The sequence below is a fragment of the Macaca fascicularis genome, chromosome 3 (assembly GCF_037993035.2).
Source record: "Macaca fascicularis isolate 582-1 chromosome 3, T2T-MFA8v1.1".
NCBI lineage: Eukaryota > Metazoa > Chordata > Mammalia > Primates > Cercopithecidae > Macaca > Macaca fascicularis.
Genome location: NC_088377.1, coordinates 42,842,816 through 42,870,271, shown reverse-complemented (window position 1 = coordinate 42,870,271; position 27,456 = coordinate 42,842,816). Strand labels below are relative to the sequence as shown.

General features: G+C 57.2%; 1 pseudogene; it reads left to right on the top strand.

The window, feature by feature from the left end:
- The window catches only part of LOC135970067 (SH3 domain and tetratricopeptide repeat-containing protein 1-like), a 43,802-nt pseudogene extending 32,620 nt beyond the window's left edge, over positions 1-11,182 (top strand).
- The last annotated feature ends 16,274 nt before the right edge of the window (positions 11,183-27,456 follow it).

The window sequence follows — 27,456 nt, the reverse complement described above, 5'->3', positions numbered from 1 at the left end:
TTCGGAAACAAGTGGTGGTTTTTCCACCATCGAAAGTGCTGAGTCATGGCCAGCAGCCGATGTTGGCAAGCGCCCTGGAGACAGGCGGTTCCCATGCAGGGCCAGGTCCTCTGTGCCCTACTGAGGCAGCCAGCTCTTCCTGGTTTGCCCAGGGACCATCCTGCCTTGAGCATGGAAAGTCCTGCTTGCTGGGAATCCCTAGACATAACCCTGGGATCAAGGCAGGCTCTGCTGCGCTGGGACTTGGGGCCCCTCCATGAGCCAGGCCCTGACACCGGTTCTTGTGCCCGTGTGATCTGCTTGGTATGTTGGCAGCCTGCGCACCTGTCATCCCACTTCACAGGGGACAGGGGGTGGGTGATTGCCCAAAGCCGCAGAGCAGTTCATGCAGAGTGTGTCAGGCCCCACCCACAAATGGGGCTTGTGGAGTCCTCAGGTGGCAGGGACTGAGTGTGGGAATGGGAGCTTCAGGCCAGAGAAGCCACAAAAGTGTGAGTGGCGTGATGGCGGGGCACCAGTTGGCCCCGGGTTAGGGAAGCCTCTTTAGTGTGGAACCAGAGGGTTGAGAGGATTTAGTCAAGTAATAGGTGGTGGGGGAGGGGCTGGTGGTGTAGCCTGTGTGAAGCACCAGGGATGAGCGAGTGGGGGTGAGTGAGCGGGAGTGTGAGCGGGGATGAGTGAGTTGGGGTGAGTGAGCGGAGGTGTGATGGGGGTGAGTGAGCGGGAGTGTGAGCGGGGATGAGTGGGTTGTGAGCAGGGGTGCGTGAGTGGGGTGAGTGAGCGGGAGTGTGAGCGGGGATGAGTGGGTTGTGAGCAGGGGTGCGTGAGTGGGGGTGAGTGAGTGGGAGTGTGAGCGGGGATGAGTGGGGTGTGAGTGGGGGTGAGTGAGCGGGAGTGTGAGCGGGGATGAGTGGGGTGTGAGTGGGGGTGAGTGAATGGGGTGTGAGTGAACAGGAGTGTGAGCGGGGATGAGTGGGGTGTGAGCGGGGATGAGTGAGTGGGGTGAGTGAGCGGGAGTGTGAGCGGGGATGAGTGAGTTGGGGTGAGTGAGCGGAGGTGAGATGGGGGTGAGTGAGCGGGAGTGTGAGCGGGGATGAGTGGGTTGTGAGCAGCGGTGCGTGAGTGGGGGTGAGTGAGTGGGAGTGTGAGCGGGGATGAGTGGGGTGTGAGTGGGGGTGAGTGAGCGGGAGTGTGAGCGGGGATGAGTGGGGTGAGTGGGGGTGAGTGAATGGGGTGTGAGTGAACAGGAGTGTGAGCGGGGATGAGTGGGGTGTGAGCGGGGATGAGTGAGTGGGGTGAGTGAGCGGGAGTGTGAGCAGGGATGAGTGGGGTATGAGCGGGGGTGAGTGAGCAGGGCTTATGCAGGGAGGTGCAGAGTTGGGAGCGGGTGGGTTGGGTTCTGGATGGTGAGAAGCTCTTCTGGAGAGCTAAGCAGGGCCTGGGGCCTCAGGCTGTGGCTTGGCCTTTTCCCCAAGAGCACTGGGGAGCCATGGGGTGCTATCGAACAGTCACTGCAGACTGAGCAGTGAACGGACAGTAGGTGGGCAGGGCTGTCTGAAATCTAGGCCGCAGAGGATAGATGAGGAAGTTGAGTCCAGGAAAATGGCTGAGTCGAGGGATACTGTTGAGTCCCCTCTGCCTTGCAGCGCTTTGTCATGGCATCGTGAGACCACTCAGAGGTGCCTCCTGTGACCTGGGCCAGAGCCCCAGGGGCTGTGACCAAACCTGCCTATTTCCCAGCACAGGCCTGGCACCCACTCCTGGCCCCAGGAGGGATGAGATTTTGGAAAGGACCATGTGAAGGGGCCCTGGTCCCATATATCTGCCCAAGGAGGGGTGGGGGGTTCTGACCCAGGCTTCTTCCCCAGGGGCATTCTCTGACTGGAAGGAGACCCTCCAGGAACCCAGCGCCCCAGCCCCCACTGCAGCCTCCGGTGGCTCCTGGCACAACAGCCTGTGGCACCTCCTCCTACGAGGCCCTCCCCGGCGTGCTGGGGGATTCAGACTTGGAAATGCAGGCCAGGGAACGGGGATCATGCTTCCCTGTCTCCCCACCCTGAGCTGAACAGTCGAGGAGACCGAGGGTGCCGCTGATACCCCACATGCTTCCTTGGGGTCATTTTTGAGTCACTTTCGGTAGTTTGTGTCCTTCTAGGAGTGTGGCTGTTGTGTCTGGATGGTCTGATTTCTTGGTGTACAATTGTTCGTAGTGTTTTCATGGAATCCTTTTATTTCTGTCAGGTCGGCAATAATGTTTCCTCTTTCATTTCTGATTTTAGAAACTTGGGTTTTTATTTATTTATTTTTATTAGGGATGGGGTCTCATCATGTTCCCCCAGGCTGGTCTTGAATGCTGGCCTCAGCGATCCTTCCACTTCCGCCTCACAAAGCGCTGGGATGACAGGCGTGAGCCATGGTGCTCAGTCTCTGATTTTAGTCATTTGTGTCCCGTCTTTCTTTTCTTGGTCAGTCTGGAGAAATATTCGTCAATTTTGTTATTATCTTCAAAAAACCCACCTTCGGTTCTGTTGATTATCTCTTTTGTTTTTCCATTCTCTGTATTTTTACTTCCCATTTCCACTCTCACATTTATTATTTTCTTCCTTTTATTCACTTTGGGTTTAGTTCTTTTTCTAGTTTCTCAAGGTGGAAGGTTAAGTTATTGACTTGAGATTTTTCTTCTTTCTTTGAATGTAGACATTCACAGTTATAAATTTCCCTTTCAGTGCTGCCTTAGCTGCATCTTGGAATTTTTGATACGCTGCGCTATTTTTTTTTTGTTTTAAAGACAGAGTTGTGCTCTATTGCCCAGGCTGGGGTGCAGTGGTGCAATCTTGGCTCGCTGCACCTTCTACCCAGGTTCAAGCCATTCTCATGCCTCAGCCTCCCGAGTAGCTGGAATTACAGATGTGCACCACCCCACCTGGCTAATTTTTTTTTTTTTTTTTTTTTAATAGAGCGAGACAGGATTTCACCATGTTTCCCAGGCTGATCTCAAACTCCTGGACTCAAGAGATCCTCCCGCCTCGACCTCCCACAGTGCTGGGATGAGAGGCGTGAGCCACTGCGCTGGCCCGGGCTGTGCATTTGTTTGCATTCTTCTCAAATTAGTTTTCGGTTTCCCTGATGGTCTCTTTGACTCACTGGTTGTTTAGCAGTGTGTAATTTCCACGTATTTTTGAATCTCCCACATTTCCTTCACTGTTGATTTCCAGTTTCGTGCCAGTACAGCTGAAGAACACCTCTGCTTTGGTCTCAGTCCTTCTCCATTCACTGAGGCTCATTTTGTGACCTGGCACATGGTCTGTCATGGGGAATGTCCCATGGGTGCTCGAGAGGACGGTGTATTCAGCTGTTGTTGGGTGGCGTGTGTGACAGATGTCCATTCGGCGTACCTGGTTTCCGGTGTTAATCTGCGGAATGTTTCTGACACTAGAAAATCAGAAGCTTTTGACCGTTCCCAGTGCCCTGGCTTTGGGAGAGGCCAGTGAACCTGTGGGTTTGGAGCCTGGTGCCATGAGAGAAGCATGTGTGGGAACGCCAGGGGCCGGCTTTGAACCCCATTCCCCCAACATGATGCCGTGTGTGGCAGACATGACGCTTGGCTTTGCTCTCTCAGGGTTCCATCTGCGACAGGGGCTACTTGTGCCCCTGGCCTCATCAGCTCAGGCTGAAGGCGGCCCTGGTCCTGGCCAGAGGGGCTTTGTGAAGCAGAAATAGATGGCCTGGTGCAGGGGCCGAGCCTGGCCAGGACCTCGGCCCTGGGAGTTGTAAAGAAGGCCGGCCTGTACCATGAGCATCTGCATCAAGCTGTGCCCATGTCACGGTGTGCTCGGTGTCTGCCCTGGCACGGGTACATGGCCTGTCTGCACTCAGGCTCCCCGCCTATGGGGCCCAGGCTCACAGAGGTATGAAAGAGGCAAGCACGGCACCGGGGTCTCCGACCCCAGCCAGCCTCGCTTCGATGCTGGGAGACTAACGTCTTCCATTTTGTCCTCTGCCCAGGCCAGCTGCAGGCCGTCTAGCGGCTGTGCTACTTCTACAGCGCCGTCATGCCCAGCGAGGCCCAGTGTGTCATCTACCATGAGCTCCAGCTCTCCCTGGCCCGCAAGGTGGCCGACAAGGTACTGGAGGGGCACATCCTGAAGACCATCAGTCAGCTCTACCTGTCCCTGGGCATGGAGCAGTAAGGGCTGGCTTTGCAGTGGTGGAGGTGGGGGCAGGCAGGGCAGGGAGAGGGGCACAGGGAAGCTGGCCCAGGGCGCCAGCAGCCCCTCTCCTTTTGATCATTTGGTTCTTTGGCATCAGATGCTTTGAGCTGGTGGGCCTGGGGTCGTTCCAGGGCTGCTGCTGGCCCGTGAGTCCCAGCTTGAGCCTCCCTTGTTAGGTCAAAGGTCATCTCAACCCCAGCAGAGGCAGTACGTGCACTCTGGGCTGTTCTTCCTACTGTGGTGGCTTTTGTCGTCTGACCTCTGCCTGCCCCGAATCTTCCCTCCTGGCCTTCATCTGTCCCCTTAAATGTGACCACAGCAGCCACCTGTGGCTTCTCTCCCACAGAAGACAGAGCCAGTTGTGTCACCTGCTTCCCTGGGGCACGGTTTCCAAGGTCTCACGTCCCATAAGTGGCCTACTCGGCTTCCCCCAAGCATCCTGACCTGTTGGGGTAACCATGGCCCTGGCCACCCCACCCATAGGGCCCAGTGACATTGCTGCAGTCACACCCCCTCGAGTGTTGGACTTACTGAGAGAGCAGGGAAGGAGCCAGATTCCATGGCGACCCAGGAGACTGGCTCCAGTCTTGGCCTCAGGTTCACAGAAGGAAATGGGCCAGTGTGCTAGAGCCATGCTTCTCAAAGTGTAGTCCCTGGACCAGTAGAGCAGCATCCATGTCACCTAGGAGTTTGTGGCAAGTGGGAGTTCTAGGGCCTGCCCCAGGCCTGTGGAACCAGAAGCTCTGGGGGCAGGGCCAGCAATCTGTACAGACCGGCCTCCGGGTGACTGTGATGCCTGCACACCTTGGGAACCATCGGCCCAGATAGCCTCTGAACACTAACGGCTCCTGGTGCATCTGGAGAAGACACAGGCCATGTCTGGGAGGCAGGGGAGATGGACTAGCACACTCCTCCTGCCACAGGGCAGCATGATGCTCGATTCCCTCAGAAGGATGTCCTTCATCTTTTCCATGCCGTGTGTGTTCACCCTGGCCCTCCCAGCAGCCTGGGAAGGGCAGAACACTGCACACACGAGAGGGCCGTTCCCAGTCCCCACATTCCAGGTTCATCTGTCACCAGACCCACGGGTGGAGGCAGACTGGTTCCAGGAGGATGAGAGCCCTTGTTCTGACACCTGTGTCTGATTCCAGGGCCTACAAATCTGCTCTGGACTACACCAAACGAAGTCTGGGGATTTTCATTGACCTCCAGAGGAAAGAGAAGGAGGCGTATGCCTGGCTGCAAGCAGGGAAGATCTATTACATCTTGCGGCAGAGCGAGCTGGTGACCTGTACATCCAGGTGAGTGGCAAGGGATGCAGGAGGACCCCTGTGCTGTTCACTCTCTGTCCATCCACCCATCCATTCATCCTTCCATCATTTATTTACCTGTTCATCCTTCCATCCATCCATCCATTCTTCTGTCCATCCATCCATCATCCATCCATCCACCATTCATCCATCCTTTTATCATCCATTTATTCACCCGTCTATCCATCCATTCACCTGTCCATCCACCCATCCATTCATCCTTCCATCATCTATCTGTTTACCTGCTCATCCTTCTATCCATCAATCCATCATCCATCCATCCATCCATCCATTCTTCCATCATCTTCTCATATACCTGTGGGTCCTTCCATCCATCCATCCATCATCCATCCATCCATCCATCCTTCCATCCTTCCATCATCCATCCATTCATCTGTTCGTCTTTCCACGAATCCATCCATCCATCCATCATCCATCCCTCCGTCCATCCATCTATCATCCATCCATCCTTTTATCATCCATTCATTCACCTGTCCATCCATCCATCCATTCACCTGTTCATCCATCCATTCACCTGTTCGTCCATCTATCCATCCTTCCATCTATCTTTCCATCATCCATCCAACTGTTCATCCTTCTATCCATCTATCCATCCATCATTCTTCTGTTCACCTCTTCGTCCATCCATTCACCTCTTCGTCCGTCCATCCATCCTTCCATCCATCCATCCTTCCATCCATCCATTCTTCTGTCCATCCATCCTTCCATCCATCCTTCCATCCATCTTTCCATTATCCATCCAACCATCTTCCATCCATCCATGATCCATCCATTCACCTGTCCATCCATCCATCCATTCATTCATCATCCATCCTTTTATCATCCATCCATCCATTCACCTGTTCATCCATCCCTCCATCCATTCTTCCATCCTTCCATCATCCATTCACCTGTTCATTCTTCCATCCATCCATCCTTCATCCATCCATTCAACCATATATCCATCCATCCATCTACTCATCTCCTGTTCATCCTTCCATCCATCCATTCATCCATCCTTCCATCCATCCATCTTTCCATCATCCATCCATTCATCTGTTCATCCTTCCATCCATCATCCATCCATCCATCCTTTTATCATCCATCCATTCACCTGTTCATCCATCCATCCGTCCATTCATCCTTCCATCATCCATCCATTCACCTGTTCATCCTTCCATCCATACATCATCCATCCACATATCTGTTTATCCATCCATCCATCCATCCATCATCTATCCATGCTTCCATCATCCATCCATGCTTCCATCATCCATCCATCCATCCATCATCCATCCATCCACCTGTTCATCCTTCCATCCTTCCATAATCCATCCTTTCTCCCATCCATCCATTCACCGTTCGTCCATCCATCCACCGTTCGTCCATCCATCCATCATTCATCCATCCACCCACCAATCTACCTATTAATCCATCCCTCCATTCATCTATCTGTCCATTTGTTTATCCACACATTCGTCTATCCACCATCTATCCATCCACATGTACATACATCATCTACCCTCCACCCATCCATACATTATCTACCCACCCATACATACATACAGACATACACACAAAATTCCACCCACCCACCCACCCATCCATCCATCCACCCACCCATCCACCCATCCATCCATCCATCCATCCAAGCATTCATCTATCCGCACACCCATCCATCCATCCATGTGTCTACATCTCCTCATCCATTCATCCATCCATCCACTCATTCCTAAACCACTGCTGAGCACCTGTTGTGTGCCTTTTCCCTCCCTCCAACTGGTTCCCTCACATCCTCCCCCAGTGGCCAGCATCTTCTCCCTGAGGGCAGAGGCGTGGCCCCTCACAGTGCACAGCACCTGCTGGTATACAGCACATGCTCAAATAATGTGACCACTCAGTTAACACACAGAAGAGCTTGCTCCAAGTGACACGTGGCACATCTCCTTACAAAATGAATCTATCATAGTGGCTGTTTTCAGAGGCTTTTCCAAACACAGTGTGATCTGGAACAAATTGTGAAGCCCACGAGCCTGGTGAAGCTTTCATTATTGAGCACCTGCTGTATATCTCCTTGAGCTGAGGAGAGGGATCAAGAGCTCATGGCCAAGAGAGGACCAGGCCCACCCACAAACACTGCTGATGTGGCAGGGATGTGGCAACGCAGAAAGGTGCCAGGGGCTGGGCTCCCAGCAATCTGGGGGCCACGGAGACTGTTTTGAGTGCAGGGGGAGTGGGCTAGGGCTAGCCTTGTTGGTAGGATTCACAGGTATCGGGCTCCTGGGCTGCAGCTGCTCAGTCACCTCCTGGCACTCAGGTGCATCAGTTCATTGTCCTCATGCCAGTGGTGGGGGCAGCCCTCATGCACAGGGTTTGAAAAATGCTCAGGTGTACCTGTAGTGTGTGAGAGGAAGGAGGCTGGCAAAGGTGCGCGTAGCCACCTCGCTAGGTGTGGGTGTTGAGGGAACTTCTGTCTCCTTTCAGGTGGCACAGAATGTGGACCTGTACACAGGGAACCCCAACCTGGGGCTGGAGCTGTTTGAGGCAGCTGGAGACATCTTCAATGGGGCCTGGGAGCGGGAGGAAGGCATGTCCTTCTACCGGGTGAGCTGGCCTGTGGGCTGATGTGGGTGGGCCTCAGTGGGGCACCTGGAGGCTGAGATACAGGTGTGGCACGGTAGAGGTCTCCCACCTGGAGGCAGGGCCACCCATGCACATGATGAGTTTCCAAGTGGTCTCACCGGAATGATATTGACCGTGCCCCTGCCCGGGACAAACGCTCGGGCTCTGGACGTGACAATGGCTGTACCTTTGTACCTGATGACCTCAAGCAACCATGAGTGGGAAGTCCTGTCCCCATCTTCCAGATGAGGAAACTGAGGCTCAGAGAGGCACAGGGACATGTCAAAGGACACACAGCATCAGTGGGAGGCCCAGGTCTGCATGTACCCCGAAGTGGGATGGCTTCTCCCTTCCTCTGAGCTCACAGTGTGGCTCAGCCCTGGGCACAGATAAATGTGGTGTTTTTAGAGCAGAGAGGAGTGCTGGCTCCCCCCAGTCAGACCCCCGGTGCCCAGGTGGGAGAGGCTGGTCTGAGGCTGTCGAGTGTAGCTGGATGGGCCTCAGGTGACTCTTCAGCCCCCAACTTGGGTGTCTGAACTGTGTGTTATCCCAGAGCACAGAGCTGTGTCGAGGTGCAGGGGTAGCTGGGGCGTGGGAAGCTCCAAGTACATGTTTGAGCTCTGAGGAGGGCTGTGGGCAAGGTGGGTGCTGCGGGAAACCTGACCCCACCTGCCTGTGTGGTAGGATCAGGCCCTGCCCCTGGCAGTGACTACGGGCAACCGCGAGGCGGAGCTGCAGCTACAGCTGTGCAACAAGCTGGTGGCACTCCTGGCCACGCTGGAGAAGCCCCAGGAGGTCTTGGAGTTTGCCTACATGGCCCTAGCACTCAGCATCACTCTGGGTAAGTCCCCTGAGCCCCCACCCTGCCAGGACCCACATTTTGCCAGAGCCCAGCCTCCAGGTCTGCAGGCCAGGAGCTGAAACAGCTGCTGGATTTTCCTGGTCTCCTGTCCAGGCAGGCAGATCTGCCCAACTGGCTTCCCCGTCTGGCTGTGGGGCACAGCCCGAGGTCTCTCACGCAGTACAGAGCTCCCTGCCTGACTGAGCTCTGCTTCCTCTGCCTGTTCCTGCTGCTGACCACAAGGGCCGCCCAGTGTGCCCTCTGCCTTCCAGACATGCCAGGCATCTCGTTGGTTCCTGTATGTGTCAGGCTGAGTGGCACATTCCCTTTCTCTTGTGCCCTTCCCACCCTTATCAACCACATGGCTCTCTGGCTGATAAAATCCCAGTTCCCCTTCCAGCAGTCTGCCCCTTAAGGCCAGGTATCCCCTGGTGCTGTGCCAGGGTCGTCTGTCCCCCTCCAGAGACAGGGAACCCTAGGCAGGCCACATGCCCCAGCGCCTTGTGCCCCGTGGCCCAGTACACAGTAGGTGTGCAGCTGACTCCCCAAGGTAGGGGTTCTGATCGTGACACACCCAGGAGGAGTCAGATGTCACGTCGTTGGGTTGCCTGGAGCCGGGGTCCCGGGAGCACCTGGACTGCATGGCTTTTGGGCTCCCCTGGTTAAAACCAGTGAGCAGCCGGGCGCGGTGGCTCACGCCTGTAATCCCAGCTCTCAGGGAGGCAGAGGCGGGAGGATAGCTTGAGCCCAGGAGTTCGAGACCTGCCTGGGTAATATAGCGAGACCCCGTTCTCCACAAAAAGGAAAAAAAAAAAAAAAGACATAAAACCAGTGAGCAAAGGCAGGTGGCTATGTGTAGGCACAGAGCTGGGCCATCCAAGTCCGACTTTGCCAAAGCCTCACAGTAGACAGGGGCAGGCCTTATTAGTTCTGCTTTGCAGATGTGAAAGTGAGTCTGGGAACCTGGAAGGGACTGGCCAGAGCTGCCCAGGTGACCACAGGTGCCTGGAGGCAAGCCAGGTGTGCTGCCCGGGGTCTGCATACCTGCTCCTGAGGGGCCTGTGCACTCCCTGCCCCAGGGAGCCGCGTCCTCACACCTGCCCCTTTGGCCTGCATCCCAGGGGACCGGCTGAACGAACGCGTGGACTATCACCGGCTGGCAGCCCTGCACCACCGGTTGGGCCATGGCAAGCTGGCGGAGCACTTCTACCTCAAGGCCCTGTAGCTCTGCAACTTGCCCCTGGAGTTTGACGAGGAGACCCTCTACTACGTGAAGGTGTACCTGGTGCTCGGTGACATCATCTTCTACGACCTGAAGGTGGGTAGGAGGGGCAGGGCTTGGGGTGTTCCCGGCCCCCTTGGAGTGAGATCTCCACCCAGACCCCAGAGGCCTGGGTTCCAGCCTTCCTTAGGAATGGCCCAGTGGCCTCCTGAAGCTCTGTACCCAGCTGGAGGAGCCGGCAAGCTTAGCAGATACAACCCAGCTCCCAAGATGGCCAGGCCCCACCCTCAGGAACTCAGTCTCAGCCAGGGAGGCTGACACATGAGTGTGCAATGGTGGCCTCCGAGTAAAGAAGGGGGATTGTAGTCAGTGGGGCCCTCCTGGAGGAGGTGACACCAAAGCTGAGTCTTGACAGTCAAGTGTCAAGTTGCATTTAACAAAGAAAACAGGGTTGGGAGAAGGACATTTCGGAGGACGGCAACATCCTCACATTGAATCCACGTTGCAAGATCAAATCCTGGCACCTCCTCTAGGAAGCCTGCCCAGGGTGCCAGCCTGCACTGAGCAACTCCTTCCTGGAGTCCCGAGACACCTTGAATCTTCACACCACCCAGGAAGGGTGGGGTGGGACCCCAGTGTCTTACCATTGGGTTCACAGACAGGGAAACCCCAGCTTAGGGCAGGTGCAGTGGGGCGGGGCCCCAGCCAGCCAGGCTGAGGCCTTGCTGGGTCGGGTCTGTCTCGAGGGAAGGTGCTGTGCTCCCTCTGCCCCCAGCCCTGCAGGGGTGGAGAGCTGGGACTGGCAGACTCAGACCTGGGGTGTCTCCACCCCTCTGCCCAGCAGGCACCGCTCCCCCTCAGCATCGCACCGGCGCCGCGTCAGTGCTCCTTATGGGCTGAGGGGCCAGGGCGCTCCAGTCCAGGGGCCGAGATCTTGGCGGCCTTAGAACAACATGGGGAGCTGCGGCAGCCCTAAGACCCCGCCCCGTTTCCCCCACCGCAGGCCTGGGGCTGCCCGGGAGGCCTCTGCCCAGTGCTGGCGGCACCTGGTGGTCAGAAGTGGTCCCTGTGGTCTCCCAAGTCCCAGCCAGACAGGGAGGTGCCAGGTGTCAGGCCCAGAGGGACGCTGCTCACCGCTCAGGGGCTCGCCTGGGACCCAGGGGGACTGGCCTCCCAGAAGAGGCCTTTATCTCTCTTGGTCAAGCCTGCCGCCCATTCCGCCTGTCCAGGAGAAAGGAAAGGGCCAAGTAGTACCTGAGAGGCCAAAGTCCACGGTTGGGGTCGAGGGGCAGAGGCCTCCTTCACCTACTTCCCATGCACAGTCCTCCTTCCCATGTACAACCTTCCTTCACCTCCTTCCCGTGCACAACCTTCCTTCACCTCCTTCCCGTGCACAACCTTCCTTCACCTCCTTCCCGTGCACAACCTTCCTTCACCTCCTTCCCGTGCACAACCTTCCTTCACCTCCTTCCCGTGCACAACCTTCCTTCACCTCCTTCCCGTGCACAGTCCTCCTTCACCTCCTTCCCATGCACGGCCCTCTGGGCCTCATCGTGACTATGCTGTCAGCGGGGGCCAGCTTCCCACAGGGAGGCCGCCTTGGAATTCCCCAAGGGCGGCTGTCTTTCCAAGGCTACACCCTCCTCCTTGTATAGGAGGCTCTGGACCCAGGGCCCAGAGGAGTGGGAGAAAAAGCCGGGCTGGATGGAGCCTGGAAGGCTGGCAGAGAAGCAGGGGTAAATGGGCATCTTTGCCGATTGCCTCTAAAATGGGGTCCCCTTTAGTCTACACATGAGAGTGAGCCCTGGAATAGGGTGGATTAGGTGTGTCCTGGCTCAGCCTGCCACTCACTAGCTGCTTCACACACTACAGGCACATGGAAATGCACATGCAAATGCACACAGACACAGGCACATGCACACACACAGGCGCGCGCACACACAGGCATGCACACAGGCACACAAACGTGCACAAGCACATGCACAGGCACACGCAGAGACATATGCTTTGGCTGGCTCCTTCCTGTTTAGTTGGGAAGCCCCCACCCCTTCAGGAAGCCTTTGCCTTCCACCCCCGGCTGAGTCTGGGGCCTCCTGGGCTTCCCTCTGCCACAGCCCGGGCCACCCTGTGTGGTCAGTGTTCACTCAAAGGTCCCTCAGACTGGGAGCAAGGACGTTAGGCTCAGCCACGCACCCAGCACAGAGTCCAGTGTTCGGCTGGGCTGGGGGGCATTGGATGAGCAGTGGCGGTGACTCGGGGCCTTCTCACGCCCCTGCTCCGTGTGTGGGGTGGGGCAGTGAGGGAATGGACTGCTGCATCTTGGACTTTGTCATTGGCCCTGGGAGCCATCTTGAGATGGTAAAGAGGAACAGGCCAGGCATGGGTCTTAGAGAGGTCCCTTGGGTGACCCCCATGTGGAGGAGGTGCCTGGGGAGAAGCCGGGTGGGGGATGGGAGGGTCAAGGAGGAGGTCTGGGAGACGGCATCCCAACCCAGGGATGGTGAGTTTGAGCCAAAGATGCATTGAAAACAGGAGTGGATGTCTGGGGAGTCACACTCCGTCAGTATTTCAGGGAACATTGCCAGAGAGGACACCTGTGAGATGGTTTTGTACCTGGCCTGGCCCGTGGAGGGCCTGGAAATGGTCAGCATGGACAGGGGCCAGAGGGGAGCCTGGGTCACTCAACGCTGTGCCCCTGCTGTGGCTTGGAGCCACGGGTCCTGCATGGAACTCTCAGAGCAGGCAGGATCTGCCCTGACCTCAGCCCATGGGGAAAGCAGCCACTGCCTGCAGAGAGGGTGGCACTGGGGCAGGAGGCGTGGGGTGAGTGGGGCGTAGGGACAGTCAGGAAGGCTTCCAGGGGTGTCAGGGTCATCCCCACCTGCAGCTGAGACCACAGCAGTGTCACAGGCTTCGGGGCTCATGGGGTGAGCCAGCATTGGCTGGACATGTGGAATGACCTGGAGACAGGAACGGCCTCTGGGAAGACGGGCTCCGAGTCCCCCTTTTGCTGAGCATGGCCTGTCCCTTTCAGGACCCCTTTTGATGCAGCCGGGTACTACCAGCTGGCACTGGCAGCTGCCGTGGACCTGGGCAACAAGAAGGCACGGCTGAAGATCTACACGCGGCCGGCCACCATCTCCCACAACTTCCTCCTGGACCGCGAGAAGTCGATCCTCTTCTACCAGAAGGCCAGGACCTTCGCCACAGAACTCAACGTCCGCAGGGTCAACCTACCTCCTCTGCCACTCTGCGGGTGGGCCCCCTGGTTGACCCTCAGCCACCCTCGCTGAGGACAGCATCCGAGGGAATGGGTTTTGTGCAAGGAGGATGGTCTCCTGCCTCTCCTGGTGTCTCCGTGGCTCATTTTCTGGGAAATGGAGGCATGAAAACAGGGTTCAAATAGCAATAAATGGTTTTTTTTGCAATAACATACCAAAGTCCCCAGGGCATCCTTCCCTGTGTGCTTCCTGGGCTGTGTCTAGGGGCCAGCTCCTTCCCTGGTGGCAGCCCTCTTGGGGATGAGAAGGACTGTGAGTCCAACAGACCTGGGCCAGGTCACCATGAGCCTAGGTTTCCTCAGCGGCCAGAGGGGAGATGGTGGTGGAACTCTGGGCACCTCCCTGCTCTCCCTGCTCAGAGCTTTTGCTGTAGGTCTCGTGCCGCCGTTGCCTTTAACCTTCAGGCCACTGTGCCCGGATGTGGGGGATGCTAGTGTCCCTGTTCGCCATTGGAGAAATAGAGGCACAGAGAGGTTAGGTGTCTGGCCGACCGTCACACAGCAGGTAGGGGCGGAGACGCAGAGCCCAGTACACTGACCACCACACCACCCTGTCAGCCTGCAGCCAGGAAGGTGTCCCCCATTAGGACCCAAGGTCAGCTCCTGGACCTCTCTTGTGGTGTCAGGAGAGCCACAGGCCAGTGAGGGTGGCGACGGGGATCCCTCAGTCAGTGTCCTCTGCTCCCAGACTTGGTTGGGCCGAGCCTGGCTAGTCCCACCTCTGGCCACTGGTCAGCCCTGCGGGAAGTGAGATGCAGGGATCTCCGCCTGTGTAGACGCTGTTACTTGGTATTGAAAGCCTTATCTGGGCTGACCGCAGCCATCCCCACATGCCCCTCCCCTTCCGGCCCCCGGCCCTCATCCCAGTCCCAGGAATCCCAGGTTTTCCTTCTTGGAATCTCTGGGCCCCAGGGAACACAGCTCACACGGTCTCTTTGCCAGTTTACGGCAAGGAAACCGAGGTTCAGAGACTGTGGGTGTCCCACGTGATTCTCACGTACACTGCACTCTCCCAGGCCCCTCTTTTAAACACTTTAAATGAGGTGACATTCACATCACATGCAATTAACTATTTCAACGCGATTAATGTGGTGGCATTTGTGCATTCACAGTCCTGTGCAACCACTCACGCCATCTAGTTTCAAAATGTGTTCATCTCCCCAGAAGAAACCTCCCATCCTCACTAAGCAGTTACCCCTCCTTGGTATCCCCCAAGCCCCTCGTTTAATGGAAGGGGAAACTGAGGCCCGCAGAGAGACTTGCCAGTGGATGGAGCTCTGATAATAAGGAATCAGGCACCCATCTGCTGGTTCAATCCTGGGTTGGTTTTCCACCTAGCAGAGGTGACAGAGCCAGGAGGTTCTGGGACCCCATGCTTGCAGCCAGAGCCCTACCCTGAGCCTCCCCACCAGGGGGCAGCAGAGAGCTTTCCAGAACCAGCCGCGGGGCTGGCAGGAAGCAGCGCGTCAGAACTGCTGACAAACCTCACGTGGACTCCAGATCGCTGTCTCTGTGGGTTGGGCTTGGGAATTGGAGAGGAGGCCGCATGATTGGAAACGAAGACAGCACGGCCTGGCTGGAGCAGCCGGAAGCGCCGTCACGTTGCCTGAGGACAGACTTCGTGCCCGCTGGGTTGGACCTGCAGCCATTCTTCTCGGGGTGGGGCCCCTAGGTCAGGGTTGCTCTTGGTCCCCGACCTGCCTCAGAGTCCGGGGGGCTTTGGAACTGTGCCTCCCCATCTCCACCCACCCTGGCTGGTGCCATGAGGGGCCTGTATCCTGGGATCCTGTTCCTCTTGGGCAGCAGAGACTGGGGGACCAGAGGAGATGACGGGTCTTCAAGCCCCACATTCAAACCCCAGCCCACCACTGACAGTCTGGGGGTTCGGGATGAGGGAGTTGATGTCTCTGAGCCCCAGTTTTGCCACCACTAAAATGAGGCCGACATACTGGGGCAGAGTGCCAGTCCCCGGGCTAACAGAGGCCTGTTTCCTACTGACAATCCCTCTTACCCCTAGGAACAGCTCCAACAACCACACACTAGAGAACACTCAACCCAGGCCAACTTGTCAGAGGCACGAGAACCAGAGTGACTCCATCTTGAATGGGGGCTGGGTAAAGGGAGGCTGAGACCTGCTGGGCCTCATTCCCAGGAGGCTAGGCATTCTTACTCACAGGATGAGATAGGAGGTCCCCACAAGATACAGGTCATAAAGACCTTGCTGATAAAGCAAGTTGCAGTAAAGTCGGCCAAAGCCCACCAAACCCAAGATGGCCACGAGAGTGACCTCTGATTGTCCTCACGGCTCATTATGTGCTAATTATAATGCATTAGCTGTTACAAGACACTCCGACCAGCGCCACGACAGTTTACAGATGCCATGGCAACATCTGGAGGTTGCCCTGCATGGTCTTAGAAGGGAGGGCAGAAACTCTCAGTTCTGGGAATTGCCCACCCCTTTCCTGGAACACTCATGAATAGTCCAACCCTTGTTTAGCGTATGATCAAGAAATAACCATGAAAATGGGCAACCAGCAGCCTTTGGCGCCACTTTGCCTATGGAGCAGCCATTCTTTTTTTTCTTTTCTTTTTTTTTTTTTTTGAGATGGAGTCTCGCTCTGTTGGCCGAACTGGAATGCAGTGGCGTGATCTTGGCTCACTACAACCTCTACCTCTTGGGTTCAAGCGATTCTCTTACCTCAGCCTTCCTAGTAGCTGGGATTACAGGCACCTGCCACCACGCCCAGTTAATGTTTTGTATTTTAGTGGCGACAGGGTTTTGCCATGTTGGACCAGGCTGGTCTCGAACTTCTCACCTCAGGTGATCCAGCTGCCTCGGCATCCCAAAGTTATAGGATTACAGGAGTGAGCCATTGCGCCCGGCCAGAGTAGCCATTCTTTCATTCCTTTCCTTTCCTAATAAACTTGATTTCACTTTATGGACTCGCCCCGAATTCTTTCTTCTGTGAGATCCAAGAAACCTCTCTTGGGGTCTGGATCGGAACCGCTTTCCAGTAACAAACTTGCTTAACCTCTCAGACCCTTTTTCTCTTCATCTGTAACCAAACACAAAGACTCCCCCGAGGTTCCAAAAGTGTGGAGAGAACGCATGGGAAACGAGGGGCACAGAGTTGGTGTGCAGAACCAATATCACAAACAGTGTCAAGCCACTGTCATACTGGAAGGAATATCATGCTCTCCCCCACATGTTATGAGGAACAATATCACAGGGGGGTGTGTACCTTCTCCGGTAGTGGGACTAGTATCATCATCTCTTCCTTTAGATGACAGGAACGATGTCACAGGGTGGGTGTACACCCCGTGTGTTTTTGGAAGCAATGTCATTCTCTCCTAGGTTTTACGATTCACATCACAGGCGGGGTGTACACCCCTTGTTATATTGGATGGCGTCTCATCCTCTTTCAACCTGTATCTTTAGAACAATATCCCATGGGGGTTGTATATCTCTTCAATATTGGTAGTAATACCATCTTCTCCTTTCCTGGATATGAGAAACAATATCACAGGAGGTGTGTACACCCCTTGCGATGTTGGTAGTAATATCACCTCTCCCCTGTGGTTATTAAGGACAAAATCCCAGGGTGGCTGTACGGTTCCTACTTTATTGGGAGTAATATCATCCATTCACCCCCTGGATATCAGGAACCATATCACAGAAGAGTTGTCCACCCCCTTCGATATTATCAGCCATGTCATCTTCTTCCCGCCTGGATATTAGGAACGATACCCGAGGTTTGGGGGCGGTGTACACCCACTGCGATATCGAAAGTAAAATCAGCCTCTTTCCCGCTGGATATTAGGAACGATATCACGGGTGTGTGTGCACCTTCTGGGATATTGGGAGTACTATCAGCCCCCACCCTGCTGCATATCAGGAACAACACAAAGGGGGCAGGGTGGTTACATCCCCTGTGATATTGAGAGCAATACTCTTCTCTTTCCCCTGTACATTAGAAACTACATCACAGGGGTCTGTACACCTTCAGCGATATTGGGATTCCTGTTATCCTCTCCCCCATTGAATGTCGAAAACGATATCACAGAAGGGTGTACACCCCCTGCAATATGGCCGGTAACATCATCGTCTCTACCTTTGGATACTAGGAACAACATCACAGAGGGTGTGTACACTCCCCTGCAATATTGGGCATAATGTTATCCTCTCTTCCCCTGAATATTAGAAACGATATCCCTGGTGGAGGGAGGTGGAGTACATTAAGAACAACATCACTGGGTGGGTGTACTCCACCTGTGATACTGTGTGTAGTATCATCCTCTCTTGCCTAGGATATTAAGAACAATATCACAGGAGGGGTGTACAGCCACAGTCCCTGCGTTATTGGGAGTAATAGCGTCTTCTTCCACTCTAGATATAAGCAACAATATCCCTGGGTTTGTGTATATCCCTTGCGATATAGGGCATATTGTCATTGTCACCCAATGTGGATATTGGGTGCAGTGTCTCAGCGGGGTTTACACCTTCTTCGATATTGGGAGTAATATCATCCTCTCCCCTCAGGATCGTAGGCTAAATGTCGAAGGGGTTTTACAACTCGTACGATATGGGCAGTAATAGCATCCTATCCCCACCTGGATGTTAGCAACTATATCACAGGGGACTGTACACTTCTTGGCATATTGGGAATCTTATCATCCTCTCCCATTTTGGATATTATGAAAAATATTAGAAACGAGGTGTACACCCGCTGAGATATTGAGAGTAATATTATGCTCTCCTCTTCGGGATATTAGGAACAATATTGCAGGAGGTGTGTACAACCCCTGTGATATTGGGAGTAATATCATTCTCTCTCTTTGAATATAAGAAACCATATCACAGGAGGATGTACCCCCCCGGTGATACTGGGAGTCATACGATGTTATTCGGAACAATAGCACAGTGGGTGTGTAAAATCCCTGCAATATTGCCACTAGTATTATCTTCTCCATCCCAGGATATAAGGAACAATATCACAAGGGGATGTACACCCCTGTGATATTGGGGATAATATCTTCCTCTCCCCGGCTGGCTATTAGTAATATCTTCCTCTCTCCGGCTGGATGTGAGGGAAAATATCACAGTGGAGGTCGACGCCCTTTGTGATATTGGGAGTAATATTATCCTCTCGCAGGTTGGATAGAGGGAACAAGATGACCGTAAGGATGAATACACGCTGCGGTAGTTTCATTCATGTCAGCCACTACCCCCTGCTTATTAGGAATAACATCATAGAGGAGTGAACACTTTCTTCGATATTGGGAGTAATATCATCTTCTCAATGCCGGATATCAGGAACAAGCCTATTAATTGTTAATATTAATAAATACAATAAAAATTGATACTAATCATCAACATTACTAATGACAATAAAGATACTAAATATTATTGATTCAAAATGTTAACGATTAGTATTAATAATTAATAATCATAACACTATTAATAATAAAATAATGGTATCAATAACTAATGTTACCTAAATCAATACAAAGTGATATGGCAAAAACACAATAATTAATATTAAGAATTAATATTAATAAATGACATAATTATTAAAAATTAATTTTGGGCATACATCATCATCTATTTAAATTAATTATCAATATTAATGAGAAAATATTAATTGATAATATTATTGATAATTATTAAAATTGATTCTTAATATTTAATAAATAATTCTATCATTGTTCCCTGAGCAATATTCTGAAGATACACACCCGTCTGTGAAAGAGTTAATCATTTCCAGAGAGAGAAACGATACTAGTCGCAATATGGAAAACAGAATGTGAGTCCACAATGGCTCCCAATAGCCAAGGGGGGGAGAGGGGGTGGCTATTGGTCCCCACCTCGCGGGCGGTGGCTCACCCCCCTGCGAGGTGGCTCCCAATAGCCAAGGGGGGGAGAGGGGGTGGCTATTGGTCCCCACCTCGCGGGCGGTGGCTCACCCCCCTGCGAGGTGGCTCCCAATAGCCAAGGGGGGGAGAGGGGGTGGCTATTGGTCCCCACCTCGCGGGCGGTGGCTCACCCCCCTGCGAGGTGGCTCCCAATAGCCAAGGGGGGGAGAGGGGGTGGCTATTGGTCCCCACCTCGCGGGCGGTGGCTCACCCCCCTGCGAGGTGGCTCCCAATAGCCAAGGGGGGGAGAGGGGGTGGCTATTGGTCCCCACCTCGCGGGCGGTGGCTCACCCCCCTGCGAGGTGGCTCCCAATAGCCAAGGGGGGGAGAGGGGGTGGCTATTGGTCCCCACCTCGCGGGCGGTGGCTCACCCCCCTGCGAGGTGGCTCCCAATAGCCAAGGGGGGGAGAGGGGGTGGCTATTGGTCCCCACCTCGCGGGCGGTGGCTCACCCCCCTGCGAGGTGGCTCCCAATAGCCAAGGGGGGGAGAGGGGGTGGCTATTGGTCCCCACCTCGCGGGCGGTGGCTCACCCCCCTGCGAGGTGGCTCCCAATAGCCAAGGGGGGGAGAGGGGGTGGCTATTGGTCCCCACCTCGCGGGCGGTGGCTCACCCCCCTGCGAGGTGGCTCCCAATAGCCAAGGGGGGGAGAGGGGGTGGCTATTGGTCCCCACCTCGCGGGCGGTGGCTCACCCCCCTGCGAGGTGGCTCCCAATAGCCAAGGGGGGGAGAGGGGGTGGCTATTGGTCCCCACCTCGCGGGCGGTGGCTCACCCCCCTGCGAGGTGGCTCCCAATAGCCAAGGGGGGGAGAGGGGGTGGCTATTGGTCCCCACCTCGCGGGCGGTGGCTCACCCCCCTGCGAGGTGGCTCCCAATAGCCAAGGGGGGGAGAGGGGGTGGCTATTGGTCCCCACCTCGCGGGCGGTGGCTCACCCCCCTGCGAGGTGGCTCCCAATAGCCAAGGGGGGGAGAGGGGGTGGCTATTGGTCCCCACCTCGCGGGCGGTGGCTCACCCCCCTGCGAGGTGGCTCCCAATAGCCAAGGGGGGGAGAGGGGGTGGCTATTGGTCCCCACCTCGCGGGCGGTGGCTCACCCCCCTGCGAGGTGGCTCCCAATAGCCAAGGGGGGGAGAGGGGGTGGCTATTGGTCCCCACCTCGCGGGCGGTGGCTCACCCCCCTGCGAGGTGGCTCCCAATAGCCAAGGGGGGGAGAGGGGGTGGCTATTGGTCCCCACCTCGCGGGCGGTGGCTCACCCCCCTGCGAGGTGGCTCCCAATAGCCAAGGGGGGGAGAGGGGGTGGCTATTGGTCCCCACCTCGCGGGCGGTGGCTCACCCCCCTGCGAGGTGGCTCCCAATAGCCAAGGGGGGGAGAGGGGGTGGCTATTGGTCCCCACCTCGCGGGCGGTGGCTCACCCCCCTGCGAGGTGGCTCCCAATAGCCAAGGGGGGGAGAGGGGGTGGCTATTGGTCCCCACCTCGCGGGCGGTGGCTCACCCCCCTGCGAGGTGGCTCCCAATAGCCAAGGGGGGGAGAGGGGGTGGCTATTGGTCCCCACCTCGCGGGCGGTGGCTCACCCCCCTGCGAGGTGGCTCCCAATAGCCAAGGGGGGGAGAGGGGGTGGCTATTGGTCCCCACCTCGCGGGCGGTGGCTCACCCCCCTGCGAGGTGGCTCCCAATAGCCAAGGGGGGGAGAGGGGGTGGCTATTGGTCCCCACCTCGCGGGCGGTGGCTCACCCCCCTGCGAGGTGGCTCCCAATAGCCAAGGGGGGGAGAGGGGGTGGCTATTGGTCCCCACCTCGCGGGCGGTGGCTCACCCCCCTGCGAGGTGGCTCCCAATAGCCAAGGGGGGGAGAGGGGGTGGCTATTGGTCCCCACCTCGCGGGCGGTGGCTCACCCCCCTGCGAGGTGGCTCCCAATAGCCAAGGGGGGGAGAGGGGGTGGCTATTGGTCCCCACCTCGCGGGCGGTGGCTCACCCCCCTGCGAGGTGGCTCCCAATAGCCAAGGGGGGGAGAGGGGGTGGCTATTGGTCCCCACCTCGCGGGCGGTGGCTCACCCCCCTGCGAGGTGGCTCCCAATAGCCAAGGGGGGGAGAGGGGGTGGCTATTGGTCCCCACCTCGCGGGCGGTGGCTCACCCCCCTGCGAGGTGGCTCCCAATAGCCAAGGGGGGGAGAGGGGGTGGCTATTGGTCCCCACCTCGCGGGCGGTGGCTCACCCCCCTGCGAGGTGGCTCCCAATAGCCAAGGGGGGGAGAGGGGGTGGCTATTGGTCCCCACCTCGCGGGCGGTGGCTCACCCCCCTGCGAGGTGGCTCCCAATAGCCAAGGGGGGGAGAGGGGGTGGCTATTGGTCCCCACCTCGCGGGCGGTGGCTCACCCCCCTGCGAGGTGGCTCCCAATAGCCAAGGGGGGGAGAGGGGGTGGCTATTGGTCCCCACCTCGCGGGCGGTGGCTCACCCCCCTGCGAGGTGGCTCCCAATAGCCAAGGGGGGGAGAGGGGGTGGCTATTGGTCCCCACCTCGCGGGCGGTGGCTCACCCCCCTGCGAGGTGGCTCCCAATAGCCAAGGGGGGGAGAGGGGGTGGCTATTGGTCCCCACCTCGCGGGCGGTGGCTCACCCCCCTGCGAGGTGGCTCCCAATAGCCAAGGGGGGGAGAGGGGGTGGCTATTGGTCCCCACCTCGCGGGCGGTGGCTCACCCCCCTGCGAGGTGGCTCCCAATAGCCAAGGGGGGGAGAGGGGGTGGCTATTGGTCCCCACCTCGCGGGCGGTGGCTCACCCCCCTGCGAGGTGGCTCCCAATAGCCAAGGGGGGGAGAGGGGGTGGCTATTGGTCCCCACCTCGCGGGCGGTGGCTCACCCCCCTGCGAGGTGGCTCCCAATAGCCAAGGGGGGGAGAGGGGGTGGCTATTGGTCCCCACCTCGCGGGCGGTGGCTCACCCCCCTGCGAGGTGGCTCCCAATAGCCAAGGGGGGGAGAGGGGGTGGCTATTGGTCCCCACCTCGCGGGCGGTGGCTCACCCCCCTGCGAGGTGGCTCCCAATAGCCAAGGGGGGGAGAGGGGGTGGCTATTGGTCCCCACCTCGCGGGCGGTGGCTCACCCCCCTGCGAGGTGGCTCCCAATAGCCAAGGGGGGGAGAGGGGGTGGCTATTGGTCCCCACCTCGCGGGCGGTGGCTCACCCCCCTGCGAGGTGGCTCCCAATAGCCAAGGGGGGGAGAGGGGGTGGCTATTGGTCCCCACCTCGCGGGCGGTGGCTCACCCCCCTGCGAGGTGTCTCCCAATAGCCAAGGGGGGGAGAGGGGGTGGCTATTGGTCCCCACCTCGCGGGCGGTGGCTCACCCCCCTGCGAGGTGGCTCCCAATAGCCAAGGGGGGGAGAGGGGGTGGCTATTGGTCCCCACCTCGCGGGCGGTGGCTCACCCCCCTGCGAGGTGGCTCCCAATAGCCAAGGGGGGGAGAGGGGGTGGCTATTGGTCCCCACCTCGCGGGCGGTGGCTCACCCCCCTGCGAGGTGGCTCCCAATAGCCAAGGGGGGGAGAGGGGGTGGCTATTGGTCCCCACCTCGCGGGCGGTGGCTCACCCCCCTGCGAGGTGGCTCCCAATAGCCAAGGGGGGGAGAGGGGGTGGCTATTGGTCCCCACCTCGCGGGCGGTGGCTCACCCCCCTGCGAGGTGGCTCCCAATAGCCAAGGGGGGGAGAGGGGGTGGCTATTGGTCCCCACCTCGCGGGCGGTGGCTCACCCCCCTGCGAGGTGGCTCCCAATAGCCAAGGGGGGGAGAGGGGGTGGCTATTGGTCCCCACCTCGCGGGCGGTGGCTCACCCCCCTGCGAGGTGGCTCCCAATAGCCAAGGGGGGGAGAGGAGGTGGCTATTGGTCCCCACCTCGCGGGGGGTGGCTCACCCCCCTGCGAGGTGGCTCCCAATAGCCAAGGGGGGGAGAGGGGGTGGCTATAGGTCCCCACCTCGCGGGGGGTGGCTCACCCCCCTGCGAGGTGGCTCCCAATAGCCAAGGGGGGGAGAGGGGGTGGCTATTGGTCCCCACCTCGCGGGGGGTGGCTCACCCCCCTGCGAGGTGGCTCCCAATAGCCAAGGGGGGGAGAGGGGGTGGCTATTGGTCCCCACCTCGCGGGCGGTGGCTCACCCCCCTGCGAGGTGGCTCCCAATAGCCAAGGGGGGGAGAGGGGGTGGCTATTGGTCCCCACCTCGCGGGCGGTGGCTCACCCCCCTGCGAGGTGGCTCCCATTAGCCAAGGGGGGGAGAGGGGGTGGCTATTGGTCCCCACCTCGCGGGCGGTGGCTCACCCCCCTGCGAGGTGGCTCCCAATAGCCAAGGGGGGGAGAGGGGGTGTTTATTGGTCCCCACCTCGCGGGCGGTGGCTCACCCCCCTGCGAGGTGGCTCCCAATAGCCAAGGGGGGGAGAGGGGGTGGCTATTGGTCCCCACCTCGCGGGCGGTGGCTCACCCCCTGCGAGGTGGCTCCCAATAGCCAAGGGGGGGAGAGGGGGTGGCTATAGGTCCCCACCTCGCGGGCGGTGGCTCACCCCCCTGCGAGGTGGCTCCCAATAGCCAAGGGGGGGAGAGGGGGTGGCTATAGGTCCCCACCTCGCGGGCGGTGGCTCACCCCCCTGCGAGGTGGCTCCCAATAGCCAAGGGGGGGAGAGGGGGTGGCTATAGGTCCCCACCTCGCGGGCGGTGGCTCACCCCCCTGCGAGGTGGCTCCCAATAGCCAAGGGGGGGAGAGGGGGTGGCTATAGGTCCCCACCTCGCGGGCGGTGGCTCACCCCCCTGCGAGGTGGCTCCCAATAGCCAAGGGGGGGAGAGGGGGTGGCTATAGGTCCCCACCTCGCGGGCGGTGGCTCACCCCCCTGCGAGGTGGCTCCCAATAGCCAAGGGGGGGAGAGGGGGTGGCTATAGGTCCCCACCTCGCGGGCGGTGGCTCACCCCCCTGCGAGGTGGCTCCCAATAGCCAAGGGGGGGAGAGGGGGTGGCTATTGGTCCCCACCTCGCGGGCGGTGGCTCACCCCCCTGCGAGGTGGCTCCCAATAGCCAAGGGGGGGAGAGGGGGTGGCTATTGGTCCCCACCTCGCGGGCGGTGGCTCACCCCCCTGCGAGGTGGCTCCCAATAGCCAAGGGGGGGAGAGGGGGTGGCTATTGGTCCCCACCTCGCGGGCGGTGGCTCACCCCCCTGCGAGGTGGCTCCCAATAGCCAAGGGGGGGAGAGGGGGTGGCTATTGGTCCCCACCTCGCGGGCGGTGGCTCACCCCCCTGCGAGGTGGCTCCCAATAGCCAAGGGGGGGAGAGGGGGTGGCTATTGGTCCCCACCTCGCGGGCGGTGGCTCACCCCCCTGCGAGGTGGCTCCCAATAGCCAAGGGGGGGAGAGGGGGTGGCTATTGGTCCCCACCTCGCGGGCGGTGGCTCACCCCCCTGCGAGGTGGCTCCCAATAGCCAAGGGGGGGAGAGGGGGTGGCTATTGGTCCCCACCTCGCGGGCGGTGGCTCACCCCCCTGCGAGGTGGCTCCCAATAGCCAAGGGGGGGAGAGGGGGTGGCTATTGGTCCCCACCTCGCGGGCGGTGGCTCACCCCCCTGCGAGGTGGCTCCCAATAGCCAAGGGGGGGAGAGGGGGTGGCTATTGGTCCCCACCTCGCGGGCGGTGGCTCACCCCCCTGCGAGGTGGCTCCCAATAGCCAAGGGGGGGAGAGGGGGTGGCTATTGGTCCCCACCTCGCGGGCGGTGGCTCACCCCCCTGCGAGGTGGCTCCCAATAGCCAAGGGGGGGAGAGGGGGTGGCTATTGGTCCCCACCTCGCGGGCGGTGGCTCACCCCCCTGCGAGGTGGCTCCCAATAGCCAAGGGGGGGAGAGGGGGTGGCTATTGGTCCCCACCTCGCGGGCGGTGGCTCACCCCCCTGCGAGGTGGCTCCCAATAGCCAAGGGGGGGAGAGGGGGTGGCTATTGGTCCCCACCTCGCGGGCGGTGGCTCACCCCCCTGCGAGGTGGCTCCCAATAGCCAAGGGGGGAGAGGGGGTGGCTATTGGTCCCCACCTCGCGGGCGGTGGCTCACCCCCCTGCGAGGTGGCTCCCAATAGCCAAGGGGGGGAGAGGGGGTGGCTATTGGTCCCCACCTCGCGGGCGGTGGCTCACCCCCCTGCGAGGTGGCTCCCAATAGCCAAGGGGGGGAGAGGGGGTGGCTATTGGTCCCCACCTCGCGGGCGGTGGCTCACCCCCCTGCGAGGTGGCTCCCAATAGCCAAGGGGGGGAGAGGGGGTGGCTATTGGTCCCCACCTCGCGGGGGGTGGCTCACCCCCCTGCGAGGTGGCTCCCAATAGCCAAGGGGGGGAGAGGGGGTGGCTATTGGTCCCCACCTCGCGGGGGGTGGCTCACCCCCCTGCGAGGTGGCTCCCAATAGCCAAGGGGGGGAGAGGGGGTGGCTATTGGTCCCCACCTCGCGGGATGTGGCTCACCCCCCTGCCATATTGGAAGTGATGTCAGCCTCTCCTCTCCGTGAATATTAGGAGCACTATCCCAGGCTAGGTGTACGCCTCCTGCTCTATGAGACGTCATATCATTCTCTTCCTTCCAGGGTATTAATAACAGTATCACAGGCCGGGTGAACACAGCTTGCCTTACTGTGATTATTATCATACTCTCCCCCTCCATATACTAGTAACCATATCACCGAAGACCTGTACTCCCCCTGGGATATTGGGAGTAATATCATAAGCTTCTTCCGTGAATATTAGGAGCAATTTCACCAGGTGGCTGTCCATTCTTTGTTATGTTGGGTTTCATGTCCTACTCTTTCACCGTAGATATTAGGATTAATGTCACCAAGTGAGTGTACACCTACTGCGATTTGAAAACTAGTATTATGATCTTCGTCCCTGGATATTGGGAATGACATCACAGGTAGGTCTACACTCCTTGTGGTATTAGGAGTAATAATATGATTAATTATTATACATAAATTATTGATTTTAATAATTATCAATGACACTATTAATTAGTAAATACCGTTATTAATTTTGGATAACTCTTTTACATATGTGATTATGCATGCTTAAAATTAATTATTAATTTTAATGTCATTTAACAATATTATTAGTTCTTAATATGAATCATTATTTTATTACCAACATCTCTTAGTAATGATTTAAGCAACATTAATTGTTGAAATCATTATTTTATTATTAATAATATTACTATTAATTATTAATATTAATCATTAACATTTTAAACCAGTATTAATTTTTACTATCTTAATTATGATTATTAATATCGATGATTATTATTAATTTTTATATTTATTAATATTAATAATTAATAGACTTGTTCCTGATATCCAGCGGGGAGAAGATGATATTACTCCCAACATCGAGGAAAGTGTACACCCCTCTATGATGTTATTCCTAATAGCCAGGGGGTATAAGATAACATTATTGAAACTCCCGCAGTGGGTGTCTGTCCCCTCGGTGGTCTTGTTTCTTATATCCTGGGTGGGAGAGGATAATATGACTCCCAATATCACAGTGGGTGTAGACCTCCCCCGTGATATTGTCCCTAACATCCAAAGGTGGAGAGGATGATACTTCTTTCGATTTCACAGGGGGTGTACACCACCCCTGTGATATGATTCCTAATATCCAGTGGGCGAGAGGAATAGTCTCAATATTGCAGGAGGTGTACACTGCCGAGTGATATTGTTCCTAATATTCAGGGATGGAGAAGATATCACCCCCTATAGAGCAGTGGGTGTTCACTCCTTCTGTGACATTGTTCCTAATAGCCAGCTGGGGAGAGGAAGACATTACTCCCAATATTGTAGGGGGTATACACCGCCTTGTGATATTGTTTCCTATATCCTGGGAGGGAGACGATGATGCCAGCGGCAATATCGCAGGGGGTGTACACACCCACTGTGATATTGTTCTGAATATCCAGAGGGAAAGAAAATGATATGACTCCCAATATCACAGGGGGTGTACATCCTCCTGTGATATTGTTTCTTATATTCAGGGGGAGAGGATGATATGACTCCCAATATCGCAGGGGTTGTACACACCTTCTGCGAT